The sequence below is a fragment of the Larus michahellis genome, unplaced genomic scaffold (assembly GCF_964199755.1).
Source record: "Larus michahellis unplaced genomic scaffold, bLarMic1.1 SCAFFOLD_26, whole genome shotgun sequence".
NCBI lineage: Eukaryota > Metazoa > Chordata > Aves > Charadriiformes > Laridae > Larus > Larus michahellis.
The window spans coordinates 1,168,236-1,175,772 of record NW_027436225.1 but is presented as its reverse complement, the minus strand read 5'-3'; positions in this window follow the sequence as shown (position 1 = coordinate 1,175,772).

Sequence of the window (7,537 nt, the reverse complement as noted above, 5' to 3'; positions counted from 1 at the left end):
TGGAAAGCTCTTTGGCAGCCGCTCGCGTGGCCCCACACACCGTGGGGCTGCGGGCTTTCCGGCGGCCGTCAGCCTCGGCGCCACCGGCGCCCACCTGGTGCCGCCGCGCCAGCCTGCCAAGCATTTTCCGGTAGGGCCGCGGCTCTGGCCACAGCTCCCACGCCCGAAGAGCCAGGAGGGAAAGCCGTGCCTCGTTGGAAAGCTCTTTGGCAGCCGCTCGCGTGGCCCCACAGACCGTGGGGCTGCGGGCTTTCGGGCGGCCGTCAGCCTCGGCGCCACCGGCGCCTACGTGGCGCCACCGCGCCAGCCCCCGAAGCATTTTCCGGTAGGGCCGCGGCTCTGGCCACAGCTCCCACGCCCGAAGAGCCAGGAGGGAAAGCCATGCCTTGTTGGAAAGCTCTTTGGCAGACGCTCGCGTGGCCCCACACACCGTGGGGCTGCGGGCTTTGCGGCGGCCGTCAGCCTCGGCGCCACGGGCGCCCACCTGGCGCCGCCGCGCCAGCCTGCGAAGCATTTTCCGGTAGGGCCGCGGCTCTGGCCACAGCTCCCACGCCCGAAGAGCCAGGAGGGAAAGCCATGCCTTGTTGGATAGCCCTTTCGCAGCCGCTCGCGTGGCCCCACAGCCCGTGGGGCTGCGGGCTTTCCGGCGGCCGTCAGCCTCGGCGCCACCGGCGCCCACCTGGCGCCGCCGCGCCAGCCTGCGAAGCATTTTCCGGTAGGGCCGCGGCTCTGGCCACAGCTCCCACGCCCGAAGAGCCAGGAGGGAAAGCCGTGCCTCGTTGGAAAGCTCTTTGGCAGCCGCTCGCGTGGCCCCACAGCCCGTGGGGCTGCGGGCTTTACGGCGGCCGTCAGCCTCGGCGCCACCGGCGCCCACCTGGCGCCGCCGTGCCAGCCTGCGAAGCATTTTCCGGTAGGGCCGCGGCTCTGGCCACAGCTCCCACGCCCGAAGAGCCAGGAGGGAAAGCCATGCCTCGTTGGAAAGCTCTTTGGCAGCCGCTCGCGTGGCCCCACAGCCCGTGGGGCTGCGGGCTTTCCGGCGGCCGTCAGCCTCGGCGCCACCGGCGCCCACCTGGCGCCACTGCGCCAGCCCCCGAAGCATTTTCCGGTAGTGCCGCGGCTCTGTCCACAGCTCCCACGCCCGAAGAGCCAGGAGGGAAAGCCGTGCCTCGTTGGAAAGCTCTTTGGCAGCCGCTTGCATGGCCCCACAGCCCGTGGGGCTGCGGGCTTTCGGGCGGCCGTCAGCCTCGGAGCCACCGGCGCCCACCTGGCGCCGCCGCGCAAGCCTGCGAAGCATTTTCCGGTAGGGCCGCGGCTCTGGCCACAGCTCCCACGCCCGAAGAGCCAGGAGGGAAAGCCATGCCTTGTTGGAAAGCTCTTTGGCAGACGCTCGCGTGGCCCCACACACCGTGGGGCTGCGGGCTTTGCGGCGGCCGTCAGCCTCGGCGCCACCGGCGCCCACCTGGCGCCGCCGCGCCAGCCTGCGAAGCATTTTCCGGTAGGGCCGCGGCTCTGGCCACAGCTCCCACGCCCGAAGAGCCAGGAGGGAAAGCCATGCCTTGTTGGATAGCCCTTTCGCAGCCGCTCGCGTGGCCCCACAGCCCGTGGGGCTGCGGGCTTTCCGGCGGCCGTCAGCCTCGGCGCCACCGGCGCCCACCTGGCGCCGCCGCGCCAGCCTGCGAAGCATTTTCCGGTAGGGCCGCGGCTCTGGCCACAGCTCCCACGCCCGAAGAGCCAGGAGGGAAAGCCGTGCCTCGTTGGAAAGCTCTTTGGCAGCCGCTCGCGTGGCCCCACAGCCCGTGGGGCTGCGGGCTTTACGGCGGCCGTCAGCCTCGGCGCCACCGGCGCCCACCTGGCGCCGCCGTGCCAGCCTGCGAAGCATTTTCCGGTAGGGCCGCGGCTCTGGCCACAGCTCCCACGCCCGAAGAGCCAGGAGGGAAAGCCATGCCTCGTTGGAAAGCTCTTTGGCAGCCGCTCGCGTGGCCCCACAGCCCGTGGGGCTGCGGGCTTTCCGGCGGCCGTCAGCCTCGGCGCCACCGGCGCCCACCTGGCGCCACTGCGCCAGCCCCCGAAGCATTTTCCGGTAGTGCCGCGGCTCTGTCCACAGCTCCCACGCCCGAAGAGCCAGGAGGGAAAGCCGTGCCTCGTTGGAAAGCTCTTTGGCAGCCGCTTGCATGGCCCCACAGCCCGTGGGGCTGCGGGCTTTCGGGCGGCCGTCAGCCTCGGAGCCACCGGCGCCCACCTGGCGCCGCCGCGCAAGCCTGCGAAGCATTTTCCGGTAGGGCCGCGGCTCTGGCCACAGCTCCCACGCCCGAAGAGCCAGGAGGGAAAGCCGTGCCTCGTTGGAAAGCTCTTTGGCAGCCGTTCGCGTGGCCCCACAGCCCGTGGGGCTGCGGGCTTTCCGGCGGCCGTCAGCCTCGGCGCCACTGGCGCCTACGTGGCGCCGCCGCGCCAGCCTGCGAAGCATTTTCCGGTAGGGCCGCGGCTCTGGCCACAGCTCCCACGCCCAAAGAGCCAGGAGGAAAAGCCGTGCCTTGTTGGAAAGCTCTTTGGCAGCCGCTCGCGTGGCCCCACACACCGTGGGGCTGCGGGCTTTCCGGCGGCCGTCAGCCTCGGCGCCACCGGCGCCCACCTGGCGCCGCCGTGCCAGCCTGCGAAACATTTTCCGGTAGGGCCGCGCCTCTGGCGACAGCTCCCAAACCCGAAGAGCCAGGAGGGAAAGCCGTGCCTCGTTGGAAAGCTCTTTGGCAGCCGCTCGCGTGGCCCAACACACCGTGGGGCTGCGGGCTTTCCGGCGGCCGTCAGCCTCGTTGTCACCGGCGCCCACCTGGCACCGCCGCGCCAGCCCCCGAAGGATTTTCCGGTAGGGCCGCGGCTCTGGCCACAGCTCCCACGCCCGAAGAGCCAGGAGGGAAAGCCGTGCCTCGTTGGAAAGCTCTTTGGCAGCCGCTCGCGTGGCCCCACAGCCCGTGGGGCTGCTACCTTTCTGGTGGCCGTCAGCCTCGGTTCCACCGGCGCCCACCGTGCGCCGCCGCGCCAGCCTGCAAAGCATTTTCCGGTAGGGCCGCGGCTCTGGCCACAGCTCCCACGCCCGAAGAGCCAGGAGGGAAAGCCGTGCCTCGTTGGAAAGCTCTTTGGCAGCCTCTCGCGTGGCCCCACAGCCCGTGGGGCTGCGGGCTTTCCGGCGGCCGTCAGCCTCGGCGCCACCGGCGCCTACGTGGCGCCACCGCGCCAGCCCCCGAAGCATTTTCCGGTAGGGCCGCGGCTCTGGCCACAGCTCCCACGCCCAAAGAGCCAGGAGGGAAAGCCATGCCTTGTTGGAAAGCTCTTTGGCAGCCGCTCGCGTGGCCCCACACACCGTGGGGCTGCGGGCTTTGCGGCGGCCGTCAGCCTCGGCGCCACCGGCGCCCACCTGGCGCCGCCGCGCCAGCCTGCGAAGCATTTTCCGGTAGGGCCGCGGCTCTGGCCACAGCTCCCACGCCCGAAGAGCCAGGAGGGAAAGCCGTGCCTTGTTGGAAAGCTCTTTGGCAGCCTCTCGCGTGGCCCCACAGCCCGTGGGGCTGCGGGCTTTGCAGCGGCCGTCAGCCTCGGCGCCACCGGCGCCCACCTGGCGCCACTGCGCCAGCCTGCGAAGCATTTTCCGGTAGGGCCGCGTCTCTGGCCACAGCTCCCACGCCCGAAGAGCCAGGAGGGAAAGCCGTGCCTCGTTGGAAAGCTCTTTGGCAGCCGCTTGCATGGCCCCACAGCCCGTGGGGCTGCGGGCTTTGCGGCGGCCGTCAGCCTCGGCGCCACCGGCACCTACGTGGCGCCACCGCGCCAGCCCCCGAAGCATTTTCCGGTAGGGCCGCGGCTCTGGCCACAGCTCCCACGCCCGAAGAGCCAGGAGGGAAAGCCATGCCTTGTTGGAAAGCTCTTTGGCAGCCGCTCGCGTGGCCCCACACACCGTGGGGCTGCGGGCTTTGCGGCGGCCGTCAGCCTCGGCGCCACCGGCGCCCACCTGGCGCCGCCGCGCCAGCCTGCGAAGCATTTTCCGGTAGGGCCGAGACTCTGGCCACAGCTCCCACGCCCGAAGAGCCAGGAGGAAAAGCCATGCCTTGTTGGAAAGCTCTTTGGCAGCCGCTCGCGTGGCCCCACACACCGTGGGGCTGCGGGCTTTCCGGCGGCCGTCAGCCTCGGCGCCACCGGCGCCCACCTGGCGCCGCTGCGCCAGCCTGCGAAGCATTTTCCGGTAGGGCCGCGGCTCTGGCCACAGCGCCCACGCCCGAAGAGCCAGGAGGGAAAGCCGTGCCTTGTTGGAAAGCTCTTTGGCAGCCGCTCGCGTGGCCCCACAGCCCGTGGGGCTGCGGGCTTTGCGGCGGCCGTCAGCCTCGGCGCCACCGGCGCCCACCTGGCGCCACTGCGCCAGCCCCCGAAGCATTTTCCGGTAGGGCCGCGGCTCTGGCCACAGCTCCCACGCCCGAAGAGCCAGGAGGGAAAGCCGTGCCTCGTTGGAAAGCTCTTTGGCAGCCGCTTGCATGGCCCCACAGCCCGTGGGGCTGCGGGCTTTCCGGAGGCCGTCAGCCTCGGCGCCACCGGCGCCCACCTGGCGCCGCCGCGCCAGCCCCCGAAGGATTTTCCGGTAGGGCCGCGGCTCTGGCCACAGCTCCCACGCCCGAAGAGCCAGGAGGGAAAGCCGTGCCTCGTTGGAAAGCTCTTTGGCAGCCGCTTGCGTGGCCCCACAGCCGTGGGGCTGCGGGCTTTCCGGCGGCCGTCAGCCTCAGCGCCACCGGCGCCCACCTGGCGCTGCGGCGCCAGCCTGCGAAGCATTTTCCGGTAGGGCCGCGGCTCTGGCCACAGCTCCCACGCCCGAAGAGCCAGGAGGGAAAGCCGTGCCTCGTTGGAAAGCTCTTTGGCAGCCGCTCGCGTGGCCCCACAGCCCGTGGGGCTGCGGGCTTTGCGGCGGCCGTCAGCCTCGGCGCCACCGGCGCCCACCTGGCGCCGCCGCGCCAGCCTGCGAAGCATTTTCCGGTAGGGCCGCGTCTCTGGCCACAGCTCCCACGCCCGAAGAGCCAGGAGGGAAAGCCGTGCCTCGTTGGAAAGCTCTTTGGCAGCCGCTCGCGTGGCCCCACAGCCCGTGGGGCTGCGGGCTTTACGGCGGCTGTCAGCCTCGGCGCCACCTGCGCCTACGTAGCGCTGCCGCACCAGCCTGCGAAGCATTTTCCGGTAGGGCCGCCGCTCTGGCCACAGCTCCCACGCCCGAAGAGCCAGGAGGGAAAGCCGTGCCTCGTTGGAAAGCTCTTTGGCAGCCGCTCGCGTGGCCCCACAGCCCGTGGGGCTGCGGGCTTTCCGGCGGCCGTCAGCCTCGGCGCCACCGGCGCCCACCTGGCGCCGCCGCGCCAGCCCCCGAAGCATTTTCCGGTAGGGCCGCAGCTCTGGCCACAGCTCCCACGCCCGAAGAGCCAGGAGGGAAAGCCGTGCCTCGTTGGAAAGCTCTTTGGCAGCCGCTTGCGTGGCCCCACAGCCCGTGGGGCTGCGGGCTTTACGGCGGCTGTCAGCCTCGGCGCCACCTGCGCCTACGTAGCGCTGCCGCACCAGCCTGCGAAGCATTTTCCGGTAGGGCCGCGGCTCTGGCCACAGCTCCCACGCCCGAAGAGCCAGGAGGGAAAGCCGTGCCTCGTTGGAAAGCTCTTTGGCAGCCGCTCGCGTGGCCCCACAGCCCGTGGGGCTGCGGGCTTTCCAGCGGCCGTCAGCCTCGGCGCCACCGGCGCCCACCTGGCGCCGCCGTGCCAGCCTGCGAAACATTTTCCGGTAGGGCCGCGCCTCTGGCGACAGCTCCCAAACCCGAAGAGCCAGGAGGGAAAGCCGTGCCTCGTTGGAAAGCTCTTTGGCAGCCGCTCGCGTGGCCCAACACACCGTGGGGCTGCGGGCTTTCCGGCGGCCGTCAGCCTCGTTGTCACCGGCGCCCACCTGGCACCGCCGCGCCAGCCCCCGAAGGATTTTCCGGTAGGGCCGCGGCTCTGGCCACAGCTCCCACGCCCGAAGAGCCAGGAGGGAAAGCCGTGCCTCGTTGGAAAGCTCTTTGGCAGCCGCTCGCGTGGCCCCACAGCCCGTGGGGCTGCTACCTTTCTGGTGGCCGTCAGCCTCGGTGCCACCGGCGCCCACCTGGCGCCGCCGCACCAGCCTGCAAAGCATTTTCCGGTAGGGCCGCGGCTCTGGCCACAGCTCCCACGCCCGAAGAGCCAGGAGGAAAAGCCGTGCCTCGTTGGAAAGCTCTTTGGCAGACGCTCGCGTGGCCCCAGAGCCCGTGGGGCTGCGGGCTTTCAGGCGGCCGTCAGCCTCGGAGCCACCGGCGCCCACCTGGCACAGCCGCGCCAGCCCCCGAAGCATTTTCCGTTAGGGCCGCGGCTCTGGCCACATCTCCCACGCCCGAAGAGCCAGGAGGGAAAGCCGTGCCTTGTTGGAAAGCTCTTTGGCAGCCTCTCGCATGGCCCCACAGCCCGTGGGGCTGCGGGCTTTCCGGCGGCCGTCAGCCTTGGCGCCACTGGCGCCTACGTGGCGTCACTGCGCCAGCCCCCGAAGCATTTTCCGGTAGGGCCGCGGCTCTGGCCACAGCTCCCACGCCCGAAGAGCCAGGAGGGAAAGCCGTGCCTTGTTGGAAAGCTCTTTGGCAGCCTCTCGCGTGGCCCCACAGCCCGTGGGGCTGCGGGCTTTCCGGCGGCCGTCAGCCTCGGCGCCACCGGCGCCTACGTGGCGCCGCCGCGCCAGCCTGCGAAGCATTTTCCGGTAGGGCCGCGTCTCTGGCCACAGCTCCCACGCCTGAAGAGCCAGGAGGGAAAGCCGTGCCTCGTTGGAAAGCTCTTTGGCAGCCGCTCGCGTGGCCCCACAGCCCGTGGGGCTGCGGGCTTTCCGGCGGCCGTCAGCCTCGGCGCCACCGGCGCCCACCTGGCGCCGCCGCGCCAGACCCCGAAGCATTTTCCGGTAGGGCCGCGGCTCTGGCCACAGCTCCCACGCCCGAAGAGCCAGGAGGGAAAGCCGTGCCTCGTTGCAAAGCTCTTCGGCAGCCGCTTGCGTGGCCCCACAGCCCGTGGGGCTGCGGGCTTTCCGGCGGCCGTCAGCCTCGGCGCCAACGGCGCCCACCTGGCGCCGCCGCGCCAGCCCCCGAAGCATTTTCCGGTAGGGCCGCGGCTCTGGCCACAGCTCCCACGCCCAAAGAGCCAGGAGGAAAAGCCGTGCCTTGTTGGAAAGCTCTTTGGCAGCCGCTCGCGTGGCCCCACAGCCCGTGGGGCTGCGGGCTTTACGGCGGCTGTCAGCCTCGGCGCCACCTGCGCCTACGTAGCGCTGCCGCACCAGCCTGCGAAGCATTTTCCGGTAGGGCCGCCGCTCTGGCCACAGCTCCCACGCCCGAAGAGCCAGGAGGGAAAGCCGTGCCTCGTTGGAAAGCTCTTTGGCAGCCGCTCGCGTGGCCCCACAGCCCGTGGGGCTGCGGGCTTTCCGGCGGCCGTCAGCCTCGGCGCCACCGGCGCCCACCTGGCGCCGCCGCGCCAGCCCCCGAAGCATTTTC